Raw genomic sequence first — 17,060 nt, forward strand, 5'->3', positions numbered from 1 at the left:
CTGAGGGCAGAACATTGGTACAATTGTCAGGACTGTGTGGAGACATTGTCTTCTCTTCCCTTTCTTTAGAGACACCAGCACACAGTTACCCATCGCTAGCAGACCTGGTGGAGAATATGGTGACTCTGCTGACTGACCTGCATGTATGGGACCAGATACCACTTGTGACTCAGCAGTTTCAAGCAAAGCACCACACGGGATCTCCAGACCAGAACGGGCACTAGGGTTCTCAGCTTTGGACTATATATGGGAATACCAGACAGCACATGGAAGGCGATCTTCTCCGTGAATAACACTCCAATCTGTAGCTCGAGTTGTTCAGACATGACTTGACTGTTTCTGAGTAGGACTCATCTTTCCCCAGGCAACACCCTCACTTGATTCTGGAGCTGTTGGACAAGAAACTGTCAACAACTCTTCATGGCTGGCAATATGAACTTTCCTGCTGAACCGAAGCCTCCACTTACCATGGATACAGTCACAGTCATCTGTGGAGAGGGAATACTCCTGCCAAGGACAGCCCCTGCCACTGGTCCAAGGTTTTGTGTTTTTTAAACTTTACTAATTAAGAGTCAGAATATTCCACACAACCGCAGCGGTACAGCAATCCCATCTCATGACTGAGTTCTGGCTTCTGCTCAGCCTGCCAAACATGCTTGACCTTCATGGATTGTGCACGGGTAGCTGCCTCAACAAGTAGGGGAATGGGTGGTCTTTGAAAGGACATGGACAGACATGACGGTTTCCTCACATGTGTCACCCATCTGGTCTGCTCCTTGGAACTTGGAAGGGAAGTTTTTGCAGAAGATTCTGGGTTCAGCTCGTCGAAGGTCTGCAGGTCTGATGCGCCTTTTTTCCCATAGGGGGTTGAGCCATGCCAGGGAATTTCCTGCTAGGTAGGACATCAAGAATCCCACCTTGGCCTGATCGGAGGAAAACTTCATAGTGTTGCGTGCATTGCTTCAGGAACCCACGGCACTGCTTCGGATCAACATAGTACCATGGCAGATCAGCCAGGGTGGATTCCACTACAGAGGCATAAGTGTCAGTTGCTTAAGCACAGCCATAGTTACTGCAACTTGGGCTGGCGCAACTGACGTCCAATCGGGCATCTAGTCTCTGCCGATGGTACAAAAATTTTTCCTGGCTCTCTCGCTGGCAGCTCAGCTGTCGACACAGGTCTGAGTCCAGAGAAGACTGGGAAACTACAGGGCCCATGATAGATGCAAACTGTTATGCCCAACAGTGGCTCACATGGATTTGTGGAGCCACGATGCCACAGGACCGGGCCTGCCTAGGAAGGGGCACAGCTAAGCAACTACCTGGTGTTCTTGGACTGAGTAGCAAGGTTTCAGGTACTGGCTGCACATGGACCAGAGGAGTAGGTTCAGATGCTGGCCGCACACATACCAGGGGAGCAGGATCAGACACTGGCCGCACAGACCAGATGAGTAGGTTTAGGCACTGGCTGCACACTGACCAGGGGAAAAGGTTCAGGAGACTGGCCACACCAGGACCAGGGGACCTTACATCTCACTAGTAGGAGAAACTAAACACTAATGAATATTGTTGCTTTGACGACTCCCTAAGGGGGAAGGTGTCTTTTATACAAGATGCCTCCCAGCTATTGGCTGGGAACCATCTTGCGGGTATACTCCAGCCATTCGCTGAGGGAATTTTGGTATGTGCACGCACTACCCCTTTGAGAATGGGGGAGCACTCACGTGCATACCCTAGGCACACCATCAGGAAGTGTGATGTGCCCAAGCAAAAGATATGCCAGCAGGAGACCACTCCATTGGGCCAGAGCAGTGAGTATGCAAGCGTCCCTGCATGGAGGGAAAAGGGGAACCATACAGGGGTTCTGGCAATAGTGTTACAGTATACTTTCAGAATCAACATTTTCTATGGGATTCCATACTACAAAATACTCTCACAAATGTGGGCCATTGATTGCAATTAAGATTTATTATTTTTCACACCCAAAAAAAGTGATTTTCCTCTAACAAATCCAATCAAGACCACGTTATGAAAATGAAACTCTTAGGAGCAAAGCTAAAGTTTAGACTGCAAAATTCTAATTAGCAAGAATTCAACAAGAGATAAGTCTAAATATTCATTAAACAAGTGTCCAGCAGACAGTTGACTATAAAAGAACTTTAACAAAAAAAACCCTTTCAATTTCATCCTTTCTGAAATTGCACCACATAGAAAAGAAATATCACAAGACCCAAGAAAGAAAATAATCTCTTTACGCAAGAAAGGTGAAGAATACTGCAGCAAAAGTGATACAAAAATTTAAATTGCCTCTTCTACTTCCAACAGGTGGCGCTATAGAGTTAAGTCCTCTTTTTCTCAGAAGAGGCATTTTGCATATTATATTTCCCAGAGGAGCATTGAGCGTCGAATAAGCCTCCTTACCTTGACAAGCCAGATATGGTATGTCACTCTCCATAAGGAGAAACGATACAAAACTTTAACAAAGATGGAACTGCAACTATCTCACAAAGACGTGTAGTTCGACCACAGAAGTTAAAGCTAAACAGAAGTGTCTTCTAATGAGAAGGGTTGAAAAAAAATCGACAGGTAAGTTCACTGCAGTTAGCATAAGTAAAAAGCCAAACCAGGGGGAGGGGGTTTTCTGTGACACAAAATGGCATACACTGCAGAGGGTTGGCATGTGCAAGTGTTGTCCAAGAAGTAAGCCTCTCTTAAAGTCCATGCACAAAAAAGTGCACATCCAACTTGCCAGCCCCATGCTGAATTGAAAATTGCTGTGACTCTATAATCTGGAGTGATGAGACCAAGGTAAATGTTTTTCAAACTGATGTCAAATTGATGGCATCGCAATGTTGAGGAGTACAAAGAAAAATGCATATTGTCTACAGGGAAACATGATGATGGCAGTGTTGAGTGCTGTTGGTGTCATGGAGCTACATTTCATTGATGATATCATCAATTCACAGATGTACTTCTCTGTATTGAAAGAGAAGAAGGTACCATGACTTGATGCCCTTTGGTAGACATGTACTTTTCCAACATGACAATGATCAAAAACAAACATCTAAGGCCACTGTTGTATTTCTGAAAAACAAGATGAAAGTGATTCAGTGGCCAAACGTGTCCCGATCGGAATCCAATCCAGCACCTGTGGGGAGATTTGAATGTGGGAATAACTGTTACATCTGTGGAAAGTTTTACAAGTAATCATCAATGAGTGAAAATCTGCTTACTCATACTGACCAGCTTCTTTTAATGGTCAGATTTTCAGGAAAATGATTTTTTTTTCTCATTAGTCTATTAAAAAAGCTTAAGGAAGTTATCTTGTGAGATTCTAACTTTTGCACGGAATTTTTACATGGTTAAGCTGCACAAAAACTTGAGATCAGATAAATGTTTGACTAACCAGTACAATCACATGTATGTGGACAACATACCTTTCCAGTAAATAGCATGCATGCACATACCCTCCAAATTCTAAAAATAGGTGTAAGTTCCATCTCTCTACATCTGACAGATGGTACTCATGTCCACACGCCAGGCTCCGATAAATGTATGTCCAGTATATAGAAGGCATCAGACAATAAGTCTGCAGTCTGTAAACTGGGGTGGTTTTTCTGAATTTTCTTCAATTCAGTCATCCATTCAACTAGCAATTATAACCAGAACCCTTATTTTCACGGTCCCAATTCCGAAGTAAAGGGGGACATAAAAGTATTTTTTTGTAATGTGATATGACACATGGGCTTATACAAAATTGAATAATAAAAAGTAAGACGTTTGTCAAAGCGTGTAGGACCTATTCTCTTTCTTGCACTGCATTATTGCCAAAATGTTTTTGGAGGACTTTTTAATGGCTAATAAAAGCTAAGTTTTATATTCATGTATTCAAGCCTTTTTTTCACTAAATCTTCTCTACTGTCACTGTTTCCGCTGTAGCTGCACTGCGTTGATTCGTGCGAGGCATTTGGTGTTCCATGCACTGTAAGGTGAGCTAACTTTTTGGGGTCTTTTCTTTAATGTTCTATTGGTTATCAATTGATGTGTGAATGTGAAGAATAATATCTAAGCACAATGAGCTGCTTGGGCACCAAAGGACAAGCATAGAGTATTCATTTGTGTTACTTAAATATTACAGATACCACTGACTGATCAGAATATATACACAGAGGGTGTCACCCAGCCCCGAATGTAGTCCAGGACAGACATTTCTATATTATTTTTTAGGCCATCTACTGTTTATGTACAGTATATGCTACAAAAAGAGGACACTAGTGATATAATATGGAAATGTCACTTATGCTCCAAGCATTAGGTATTGCAGATCAGCCCTAGTCAAGTGATTTTTGTTCCAATTGTATTAACTCCTTTAAGCAACTAAAAAAAAATGACACCTCTTTACACCATCTAAAAAACGATAAGCCGGTAAGACAAATAAGCTGAAGGAAAAAATAAATAAGTTCCCACCATGGAAACATGCACATATACACCACCTTGGGAACATGCACATATACAGTATACTGTATACTTGAAACTGTCAGAAACAGCCAAGAGTTATCCCAGAAAGTCCTATAGTGATGAATGGAATGTGGTTGAGAATGTGCACTGCCACTAAATTTAGACAGGAGACAAAAATATCCTATCTTTTTTGGTGGGGTCCCAGCAGTTGTACCCCCATCAATCTAGAAGAATAGCATAGATAGGTGATAACTTTCTGTTCCTATAACACTCCTTTAAAACCTTGCCAACATTGGATATATATTAACACCATGATGATGGGTATGAAAGGAGTAGTGCCCACACAACCACTGCCGGGAGCTCAGCTTAATGGACTGCTGAGTGCCTGCAGCAACATTCAGGGTCATTGCCATCACCGAACCTGGCGTTTTAGCCTTCTAGATGCTGCAGTCAATAACTGCAGCATGTACAAGGTTGTAGATGTTGTGCCAAGCAGCTAACTTTATCGTGAGAGCTGCCTGGTAGGACTTTATTATACTGAGACATCGGAAATGACATGTTTACTATGCAGGGTGGGAGGAGGGAAGTCGGGCATGCACCTTTTCTGCGCTGGAGAACACTGTGACCAAAAGTGACTCTCCAGTGCTGGCGATCATCAAAATTCAAGTCAATGCCCACAGAAGGGTAGAGCAGTGCAGAGGAGGATAAATGCGCAGGCGCAGGATTTCTGGCATGCACTTGACGTCTAAGGCACACTGTAAAGAGAGAGGAGGAGAAATCTGGAATAATAAAGAGAGGAGGCAGTGTTATCATCCGTACAGTGTACATAGCCTGGGAGATCTAATTAACGTAAAGTGATAAAAGATGATTTTTACACAAGGCACGATCAAGTAGACATACAGATATGATTATTTTCAGCTGTCTTTAACCTGTATGCCCATATTAATAGCTCAAAATGCTCAAATGGGTGACAGATTCCCTTTAAACACCTTGGATGCAGCAAACCCCCTTAATGAAGATGGCGTCAACACAGGTGCAAAATGCTGATGAGGCAGGCAACCACTCACAACCTATCAATTCATGGAGGGGTGATTGTCTAGTATTATAACTACACACAAAAGAGGCCTGTATAGGGTGCTGGTCACAGACAGGTAGCGCACAGTGTCTGGCTTACAGCCTATTTGTGGCACCCATACTACTAGATTAGGCCAGCGTCGGACTGGAGTAGCTTGGGCCCACCAGAGAGCATCATTCTAAGGGCCCACCATGCTTAAAGGTACCGTCACACTAAGCGACGCTGCAGCGATACCGACAACGATGTCGATTGCTGCAGCGTCGCTGTGTGGTCGCTGGAGAGCTGTCACACAGACAGTTCTCCAGCGACCAACGATCCCGAAGTCCCCAGGTAACCAGGGTAAATATCGGGTTACTAAGCGCAGGGCCGCGCTTAGTAACCCGATGTTTACCCTGGTTACCGTTGTAAATATAAAAAAACAAACACTACATACTTACATTCCCGGTGTCTGGTCAGGTCCCTCGCCGTCAGCTTCCCGCACTGACTGAGCGCCGGCCGTAAAGTACAGCGGTGACGTCACCGCTGTGCTGTGCTTTACGGCCGGCCGGCGCTCACCAGTCAGTGCGGGAAGCTGAAGGCGAGGGACATGACCAGACACCGGGAATGTAAGTATGTAGTGTTTTTTTTTACATTTACAACGGTAACCAGGGAAAACATCGGGTTACTAAGCGCGGCCCTGCGCTTAGTAACCCGATATTTACCCTGGTTACCAGTGAAGACATCGCTGAATCGGCGTCACACACGCTGATTCAGCGATGTCAGCGGGAGATCCAGCGACAAAATAAAGTGCTGGACTTTCCCCAGCGACCAACGATCTCCCAGCAGGGGCCTGATCATTGGTCGCTGTCACACATAACGATTTCGTTAACGATATCGTTGCTATGTCACAAAAAGCAACGATATCGTTAACGATATCGTTATGTGTGACGGTACCTTAAGGGGTACTAGCTGCAGAGTCTTCCCTTAGCTTCCATCTAGTCAAGCACCCTTATCTGCAGCAGATAATTATGGGTAAACAAGACAAGTGCTGCCGAACACAATGATATTCTATAAGAACAAAGATTTTATTATTTAGACATGTGCCACATACACACACTAGACATGACACATACTCACAAGTCACACCCTAGACACAGGATACATACACGTGATACACACCAGTCACACACTAAACACAGGATACATACACATGACACACACCAGTCACAGGATACTAACACTTGACACACACCAGTCACACACTAAACACAGGATACATACACGTGATACACACCAGTCACACACTAAACACAGGATACATACACGTGACACACACCAGTCACACACTAAACACAGGGTACATACACATGACACACACCAGTCACACACTAGACACAGGATACTAACACGTGACACACACCAGTCACACGCTAGACACATGACACACTTACACAGCATACAAACACCAGTCACACACTAGACACAGGATTAGAGATGAGCAGACCCTTGGATGTTCGGGTCCAGCCGAACAGTTACAAAAAAAGTCCAGGTTCGGGTACAGAACAGTACCCGGACCCCATTCACTTGAATGGGGGCCCCGAACTACCAGTGTTTACCACTCTGTGAGTTGCAAGACAGAGTGGCAAACACTGCTTCTGATCGGCGGTAAAATCATCCTCGCCAGTCAGACAGCTGAGGTCCACACGCTGTCAAATGATCTGAACCCGCAGCTGTTATCGGAGGTATAGTTTACCTCCGGTTACTGGCGTCGGCTAACCTCATCGAGGTTACGGCAGGACACTGAGGCTGTGTTCCCAGCTGGGCCCCTGAACTGCAGTGGCCCTCATCATCCGTCCTTCTCCACACAGCCCCTCATCATCCCTCCTTCTCCACACAGCCTCGTCATCCCTCCTTCTCCACACAGCCTCGTCATCCCTGCTTCTCCACACAGCCTCGTCATCCCTCCTTCTCCACACAGCCTCGTCATCCCTCCTTCTCCACACAGCCTCATCATCCCTGCTTCTCCACACAGCCTCGTCATCCCTGCTTCTCCACACAGCCTCGTCATCCCTCCTTCTCCACACAGCCTTGTCATCCCTCCTTCTCCACACAGCTCCTCATCACCCCCCTTCTCCACACAGCCCCTCATCATCCCTCCTTCTCCACACAGCCCCTCATCATCCCTCCTTCTCCACACAGCATCATCATCCCTCCTTCTCCACACAGCCTCGTCATCCCTTTCTCCACACAGCCTCGTCATCCCTGCTTCTCCACACAGCCTCGTCATCCCTCCTTCTCCACTCAGCCTCGTCATCCCTCCTTCTCCACACAGCTCCTCATCACCCCCCTTCTCCACACAGTCCCCTCATCACCCCCCCTTCTCCACACAGCCCCTCATCATCCCTCCTTCTCCACACAGCCCCTAATCATCCCTCCTTCTCCACAGCCTCATCATCCCTCCTTCTCCACACAGCCCCTCATCATCCCTCCTTCTCCACACAGCCCCTCATCATCCCTCCTTCTCCACACAGCCCCTCATCATCCCTCCTTCTCCACACAACCCCTCATCATCCCTCCTTCTCCACAGCCTCATCATCCCTCCTTCTCCACACAGCCCCTCATCATCCCTCCTTCTCCACACAGCCCCTCATCATCCCTCCTTCTCCACACAACCCCTCATTATCCCTCCTTCTCCACAGCCTCGTCATCCCTCCTTCTCCACACAGCCTCGTCATCCCTGCTTCTCCACACAGCCTCGTCATCCCTGCTTCTCCACACAGCCTCGTCATCCCTCCTTCTCCACACAGCCTCGTCATCCCTCCTTCTCCACACAGCTCCTCATCACCCCCCTTCTCCACACAGTCCCCTCATCACCCCCCCTTCTCCACACAGCCCCTCATCATCCCTCCTTCTCCACACAGCCCCTAATCATCCCTCCTTCTCCACAGCCTCATCATCCCTCCTTCTCCACACAGCCCCTCATCATCCCTCCTTCTCCACACAGCCCCTCATCATCCCTCCTTCTCCACACAGCCTTTCATCATCCCTCCTTCTCCACACAGCCCCTCATCATCCCTCCTTCTCCACACAACCCCTCATCATCCCTCCTTCTCCACAGCCTCATCATCCCTCCTTCTCCACACAGCCCCTCATCATCCCTCCTTCTCCACACAGCCCCTCATCATCCCTCCTTCTCCACACAACCCCTCATTATCCCTCCTTCTCCATAGCCTCATCATCCCTCCTTCTCCACACAGCCCCTCATCATCCCTCCTTCTCCACACAGCCCCTCATCATCCCTCCTTCTCCACAGCCTCATCATCCCTCCTTCTCCACAGCCTCATCATCCCTCCTTCTCCACACAGCCTCGTCATCCCTCCTTCTCCACACAGCCTCGTCATCCCTGCTTCTCCACACAGCCTCGTCATCCCTCCTTCTCCACTCAGCCTCGTCATCCCTCCTTCTCCACACAGCCTCGTCATCCCTTCTTCTCCACACAGCTCCTCATCACCCCCCTTCTCCACACAGTCCCCTCATCACCCCCCCTTCCCCACACAGCCCCTCATCATCCCTCCTTCTCCACACAGCCCCTCATCACCCTCCCTTCTCCACACAGCCCCTCATCATCCCTCCTTCTCCACACAGCCTCATCATCCCTCCTTCTCCACAGCCTCATCATCCCTCCTTCTCCACACAGCCTCGTCATCCCTCCTTCTCCACACGGCCTCGTCATCCCTCCTTCTCCACACAGCCTCATCATCCCTCCTTCTCCACACAGCTCCTCATCACCCCTCTTCTCCACACAGTCACCTCATTACCCCCCCTTTTCCACACAGACCCTCATCATCCCTCGTTCTCCATACAGCCCCCTGATCATCCCCCTTTTCACACAGCCCCTCATCATGACCCTTTTTTCATGCAGCCCGTCATTATCATCTCCACTTCTCCACACAGCCTCTCATCATCTTCCCTATACAAGCCCCACTCTAGTTACATCAACCCTTTCCAAAAAACATCCTCTCACCACTCACTGAATCCTGGGTCTTCATTCCTATTTGTTCAAGGGTTCATTGCGCAGCCCCTCAGTCCTCTCCTCACGGGGCTCCATGGTGCAGGATCTCATTTCATTTCTCTCCAGCAGCCTGAGCCTCAGAACAACGCTGCTTTCTGGTCACTGGTCTGATGGAGGCCCCGCCCCTTCCGGTGACATCATGCCATTGCCCTCAGGTTCTAAAAAAAAATCTTCAATTCCGCTCTAGAGGCTGTGTGATGTACAATGCAGTCTCACAGCCTGTGGCTCTGTGCTGTGCGTGGTGTGTTGTTCCACACCCAGTGCCGGCCGTCTGCACTGCTCAGCAACAAGTGATGTGAGGTGAGCGCTTTCCCATCACTTGCTGCTGCCGCTTCTATTGATCTCATTCAGCACACCACAGCTGATAGAGCGGTGAGTGCCACTAGATCAGCAGAAACCGCAGCAAATGATGACTAAGCTCTCACATCACTTGTTACTGAGCAGTGCAGACGGCTGGCACTGGGTATGGAATAAAGAACTCACCGCTGGGTGCAGGCACTAATAATGAATTGAATGAAGCAGGAGTCTGCTGCTGGTGAGGGGGAGGGCCCACTGAGAGGCGGGCCCACCGGAGGATTCTCCGATCTCCCGGTGGGCCAGTCCGAGCCTGGATTAGGCAGACTGCCAAGTAATACACTGCTCAAAAAAATAAAGGGAACACTTAAATAACACATCCTAGATCTGAATGAATGAAATATTCTCATTGAATACTTTGTTCTGTACAAAGTTGAATGTGCTGACAACAAAATCACACAAAAATCATCAATGGAAATCAAATTTATTAACCAATGGAAGCTTGGATTTGGAACGATACTCTAAATCAAAGTGGAAAATCAAATTACAGGCTGGTCCAACATTAGTGGAAATGCCTCAAAACAATGAAATGATGCTCAGTAGGGTTGAGCGAAACGGGTCGGCCATTTTCAGAAGTCGCCGACTTTTGGCAAAGTCGGGTTTCATGAAACCCAACCCGACCCCTGTGTGGGGTCGGCCATGAGGTCGGCGATCTTCTGAATTTGGTATCGGAATTCCAATACCGAGTTCCGATATGTTTGCAATATCGGAAATCGGTATCGGAATCCATATTTAAGTGTAAAATAAAGAATTAAAATAAAAAATACCGAAGGTCATACCTAATAGGAATATACTCTCCCTCGGACGCGCCCTGCTTCTTTCCGGCAGCCTTCCTTCCTAAGAATCAGCGCTTGAATGACCTTCGGTGACGTCGCGGCTTGTGATTGGTCGCGTGAGCGGTCACATGGGCGGTCGCGCGACCAATCACGAGCCGCGACGTCATCTAAGGTCCTTCACGCGCTGATTCTAAGGAAGGAAGGCTGCCGGTTAGTACCAGGGCGCGTCAGAGGGTAAGTATAGCAATATTTTTTATTTTAATTCTTTATTTTACACTTAAATATGGATCCCAGGGCCTGAAGGAGAGTTTCCTCTCCTTCAGACCCTGGGAACCATAGTATCCCATTGCACTGCATTGGGTTTCGTGTTTCGGCCGACCCCGACTTTTCAATAGGATCGGCCGATTTCACTCGAGCCGACTTTTGAGAAAGTCGGGTTTCGTGAAACCCGACCCGATCCTATAAAAGTAAAAGTCGCTCAACCCTAATGCTCAGTAGTGTGTGTGGCCTCCACGTGCCTGTATGACCTCCATTCAATGCCTGGACATGCTACTGATGAGGCGGTGGAAGGTCTCCTGAGGGATCTCCTCCCAGAACTGGACTAAAGTATCCGCCAATTCCTGGACAGTCTATGATGCAATGTGACATTGCTGGATGGTGCGATACATGATGTCCCAGATGTGTTCAATTGGATTCCAGTCTGGGGAAATGGTGGGCCAGTCCATAGCTTCAATGCCTTCATCTTGCAGGAACCGCTGACACACTCCAGCCACATAAGGTCTGGCATTGTCTTGCATTAGGAGGAATCCAGGGTCAACCGCACCAGCATATGGTCTCACAAGGCTGGCCCTCCAAGGAAATGCCATCCCACTCCATTACTGATGCACTGCCAAACTGGTCATGCTGAAGTGCTGAAGGATGTTGCAGGCAGCACATCACTCTCCACGTCTGTCACATGTGCTCTATGTGAACCTGCTTTCATCTGTGAAGAGCACAGGGCGCCAGTGGCGAATTTGCCAATCCTGGTATTCTGTGGCAAAGGCCAAGCGTCCTGCACGGTATTGAGCTGTGAGCACAACCCCCATCTGTGGACGTCGGGCACTCGGACCATCCTCATGGAGTCAGTTTCTAACCGTTTGTGCAGACGCATGCAGATTTGTGGCCTGCTGGAGGTCATTTTGTAGGGCTCTGGCAGTGCTCCTCCTGTTCCTCCTTGCACAAAGGCTGAGATAGAGGTCCTGCTGCTGGGTTGTTGCCCTCCTACGGCCCCCTCCACATCTCCTGGTGTACTGGCCTGTCTCTTGGTAGCGCCTCCAGCCTCTGGACACTATGCTGACAGACACAGCAATCCTTCTTGCCACAGCTCGCATTGATGTGCCATCCTGGATAAGCTGCACTACCTGAGCCACTTGTGTGGGTTGTAGAGTCCATCTCATGCTACCACAAGTGTGAAAGCATAACCAACATTCAAAAGTGACCAAAACATCAGCCAGAAAGCATTGGTACTGAGATGTGGTCTGTGGTCCCCACCTACAGAACCACTCCTTTGCAAGGGGTGTCTTGATAATTGCCAATAATTTCCATCTGTTGTCTATTCCAATTGCACAACAGCATGTGAAATTGATTGTCAATCAGTGTTGCTTCCTAAGTGGACAGTTTGATTTCACAGAAGTTTGATTTACTTGGAGTTATATTCTGTTGTTTAAGTGTTCCCTTTATTTTTTTGAGCAGTGTATATAAGTGCATCCCATAAGGACAGACACTCTAGGTTACAAGGCCAACATTCATGGGCTTGGCCCCACCTGGAAGAAAATATAATGTCCAAAAATAATAATCTAGGCAGATAAATACTGTAGCCCATTTTGCAGCGTGAATTCTGAAATTTTGGGTGGAATTTTAGTTCCTATTTCTGTGGCTTTGCTTTCAACTTTTGCACTAGGCAAGCAGTGCTGCAGTATAGGGTCGGACTGGGGCACTGGGACACCGGAGAATCCTCCGGTGGGCCCCGCTCCCAGCCCCTGCCTCCCTCATTTGTGCCTGCCCTGCATCATGCTCATAGCGTGCACCCAGCAGTGCGCACGTTATTGTATAGTCGGCACCGCAGCGGCTGACAGACTGCACAGGTGATGGGAAGTGCAGGAGCAGCTCCTTCACATCACCTGCTGCCGCTGCCATTACTTTGCCAGGAGAGCGGTGTGCAGAGTGCGGACCCTCACTCCAGCCAGCAGTCAGAGGAACAGCTGACTGTGAGGCTGAGAGGAGACGTGTACACAGCAGCTGACCCGCAGACACCTGTCTCCTGTGCTCTGTCCTCTGCTCCTCGATCTCTTCCACAAAGCCCTGGGCAGAAGTGTAAACGCTGATTGGCAGCAATTCAGCCAATCAGCGTTAGTTTTCTTTGTGTGAGCTCACAACACAGCTCAGGCAAGGAGCTGTGCTGTGATTGGTCAGCAGTCCTACCCAAGCAGCAGTGGAGCAGACAGAGGCGTATCTAGGGTTTCTGGCACCCGGGGCAAGAATTCAGTTTGGCGCCTCCCCCCCCCCCCCTTCCTGGACATATGCGATTTGCACACTTAGTCATGTACCCAAGAGCCGCTCTCCCTAATGCTCTCAATATTCAGTGAAAAACTGAGAGAAGCAGAAGAGAAGCTGAATCCTGACATAGCAGCTTCTGAATTCTCACAACTAATGCACTGCACACTTTTAGGATTCTCCCTTGCCGGTGGACAGTCATGTCAGCACAAGTATGCGATTTGTATACTTCTGACCACATTCTGACTAGGCGTGTCTGACCTCGCTCAGTTCATTTTCATTGACTGAGGTCACACATATCTAGTCAGCATGTGACCGCATTAATGTAAATCGCCAGCACGAGAGAATCCTGACATTGTGAAGGCCGCACTGTGAGAAGTCAGAAGTCTGCAGTCACCAAGAATGACTGCAGACTCATTACAAACCTGAACAACCCCTTTAATGCTCCTAACATAAATAAAAACATAAGAGTTAGTCAGTATCACAAATAACATTTACATCCAGGTACCTTATAGATGTCATCATCTCTGGAGTCATTCTCCTTTTCTTCATCTTGTCCAGATCCCATGATGAGTTTTCTCATCCACAGCCGTCTCTGCAAACTTCCATCTTCTCCGCTCTTTTGCAGAAAATCTCCACATGATGCCCTTAAAGATGCAAGTGTCATTATAATGCTCCTGAATAAAAAATTGCCCCTCACTATATTGTCTGCACAAAATATGACCCCCACACTGTCCCTCCTATGGTAAATGCTCTTCACACTGACCTCTCCTTTCCATACCGGCCCCCTCTTCACACTGTCCTCTCATACTGTGTCCCCCCTCTATAGGGCCCAGTATTTATACCGTACTCTGTCCACATACATTTTCACATCGCTACTCATACTGTGTCTACATACATTCCCCCGTTCGCTCCTCATACTGTCTGCACCCATCCCCCATACTGTTTCCTCAGATATGCCCCCCATTCTCCTGTACTGTTTCCTCATATATGCCCATTATTTTCCTCTACCCCACCCCACCATTGCTCTCATCACCACCTCCATCTTTGCCTTCTCCACCACCACTATCATTGCTTTCTCCCCCACCACCCCATAATTTCCCATTCCACCACCTCCATCATTTCCTCCTTTGCCTTTTCCACCATATCCATCATTTTCTCTTCCCTCACCATCCCCATCATTGCCCTTTCCACCACCATCATCATTCTTGTCCATTCCACCACCTCCATCATTTTCTCCCCCTCCAATATCATAAGTGTGCTTTCCACCACCACCATCCTTGTCCATTCTACCACCTCCATCATTTCGTCCCCCCTTCATTATTGCTCTTTCCACCACCTCCATGAGTTCCTCCTCCCCACCATCATTGCATTCTCCCCCCACCACCATCATTGCCCATTCCAATTTCCACCTCCATCATTGCCTCCTCCCACCCCCATCATTGCCCATTCCACCACCTCCATCATTTCCCCCCCACCCCCATCATTGCCCATTCTGTTGTGAATTCTGTTTTCGAACTCCCTCCTGTGGTCATGAATGGTACTTCGGCGAGTTCTGTCCATGGACTCCCTCTGGTGGCTGTGAGTGGAGCTGCTGCTTCTGAGGTTCCTTCCACAGGTGACGTAGTTTATTCTTTGGCTGGCTGTTCTATTTAACTCCACTCAGATCGTTACTCCATGCCAGCTGTCAATGTTCTTGTACTGGTTCAGTTCGCTCTTGGATCTTTCTGGTGACCTGTCTACTCCAGCAAAAGCTAAGACCCTGCTAGTTATTATTTGTTCTTTGTTTCCTTGTCCAGTTGGCTATCATGATTTTTCCTTGCTAGCTGGAAGCTCTGGGATGCAGAGTGGTACCTCCTCACCGTGAGTCGGTGCGGAGGTCTTTTTGCACACTCTGCGTGGTCTTTTGTAGTTTTTTGTGCTGACCGCAAAGATACCTTTCCTATCCTCAGTCTGTTTAGTAAGTCTGGCCTCCCTTTGCTGAAACCTGTTTAATTTCTGTGTTTGTGACTTTCATCTTAACTCACAGTCAATATATGTGGGGGGCTGCCTTTTCCTTTGGGGAATTTCTCTGAGGCAAGGTAGGCTTTATTTTCTATCTTTAGGGCTAGTTAGCTCTTAGGCTGTGAAGAGGCGTCTAGGTCGTGTTAGGTACGCTCCACGGCTATTTCTAGTTGTGTGATAGGATTAGGGGTTGCGGTCAGCAGAGTTCCCACTTCCCAGAGCTTGCCCTGTGTGAGTTTAACCATCAGGTCGTTCCGGGTGCTCCTAACCACCAGGTCCATAACACCATTCCACCTCCATCATTGCCCATTCCACCACATCCATCATTTTCTCCTCACCCTCCATCCCAATTATTGCACTCTCCCTGTCAGCCCCATCATTGCCCTCGCCTCTCCTCCCCGTACACACACACACAAAACCATTTACGTCTCTGCACATTCACCCGCAGCACTACGCATGCACGCACAAACACACACATATTGCGTACAGTATAATGGCCACACCTAGTTACTCCTACATACGCAGCTGAGCTCCGTACACCTTGCACACACGGCTCCACTCCGTACACCTCGTACACACGCGGCTCTGCTCCGTACACCTTGTACACACGCTGCTCTGCTTCATACACCTTATACACACGCGGCTCCGCTCCATACACCTTGCACACACCCAGTTCTGCTCCGTACACCTCATACACACACGGCTCCGCTCCATACACCTTGCACACACCCAGTTCTGCTCCGCACACCTCATACACACACAGCTCCGCTCCATACACCTTGCACACACCCAGTTCCGCTCTGTACACCTCATACACACACGGCTCCGCTCCATACACCTTGCACACACCCAGTTCCGCTCCATACACCTTGCACACACCCAGTTCCGCTCAGTACACCTCATACACACACGGCTCCGCTCCGTACACCTCGTACACACACGGCTCCGCTCCATACACCTTGCACATACCCAGTTCCGCTCTGTACACCTCGTACACACATGGCTCCGTTCTACACACCCAGCTCTGCTCCATACACCTTGCACACACCCAGTTCCGCTCCGTACACCTCATACACACACAGCTCCGCTCCATACACCTTGCACACACCCAGTTCCGCTCCATACACCTTGCACACACCCAGTTCCGCTCTGTACACCTCGTACACACATGGCTCTGCTCTGTACACCTTGCACACACCCAGTTCCGCTCCATACACCTCATACACACACGGCTCTGCTCCATACACCTTACACACACCCAGTTCCGCTCCGTACACACATGGCTCTGCTCCATACACCTTGCACACACCCAGTTCCGCTCTGTACACCTCGTACACACATGGCTCCGCTCCATACACCTTGCACACACCCAGCTCTGCTCCATACACCTTGCACACACGGCTCTGCTCTGTACACCTCTTACACACTCGGCTCTACTACATCCACACAAACCACTCCTGACCCCACACAAAAGCTTACCCTCATCATCCAGCACCATGAGAACCAGCAGAGTCCTGCACTACACGGAGGCCCTTCATCATGTGACTCCTCCCCTCCTGTGACCTCATCACAGGTGCTGTGTGCATAGAGCAGTGGTAGCAACAGCTGTGGTGTTTGTCTCTCTGCAGTGGAGGGGCTGTGCTGTGGGGTAGTTACGCCGCTGGGATTCCACACGCAGCACTTTCTCTGTGCCAGCTGTCAATTTGACAGCCGGCTCAGAGAATGGGTCTATCTCAGTGTGGGGGCGGCAGAATGCCGCCGCCGAGGAGCCTCCTTGAACCAACGCATCATCAGGCGGCCCGCTGGCTCC

The sequence above is a fragment of the Ranitomeya imitator genome, chromosome 1 (assembly GCF_032444005.1).
Source record: "Ranitomeya imitator isolate aRanImi1 chromosome 1, aRanImi1.pri, whole genome shotgun sequence".
Lineage (NCBI taxonomy): Eukaryota > Metazoa > Chordata > Amphibia > Anura > Dendrobatidae > Ranitomeya > Ranitomeya imitator.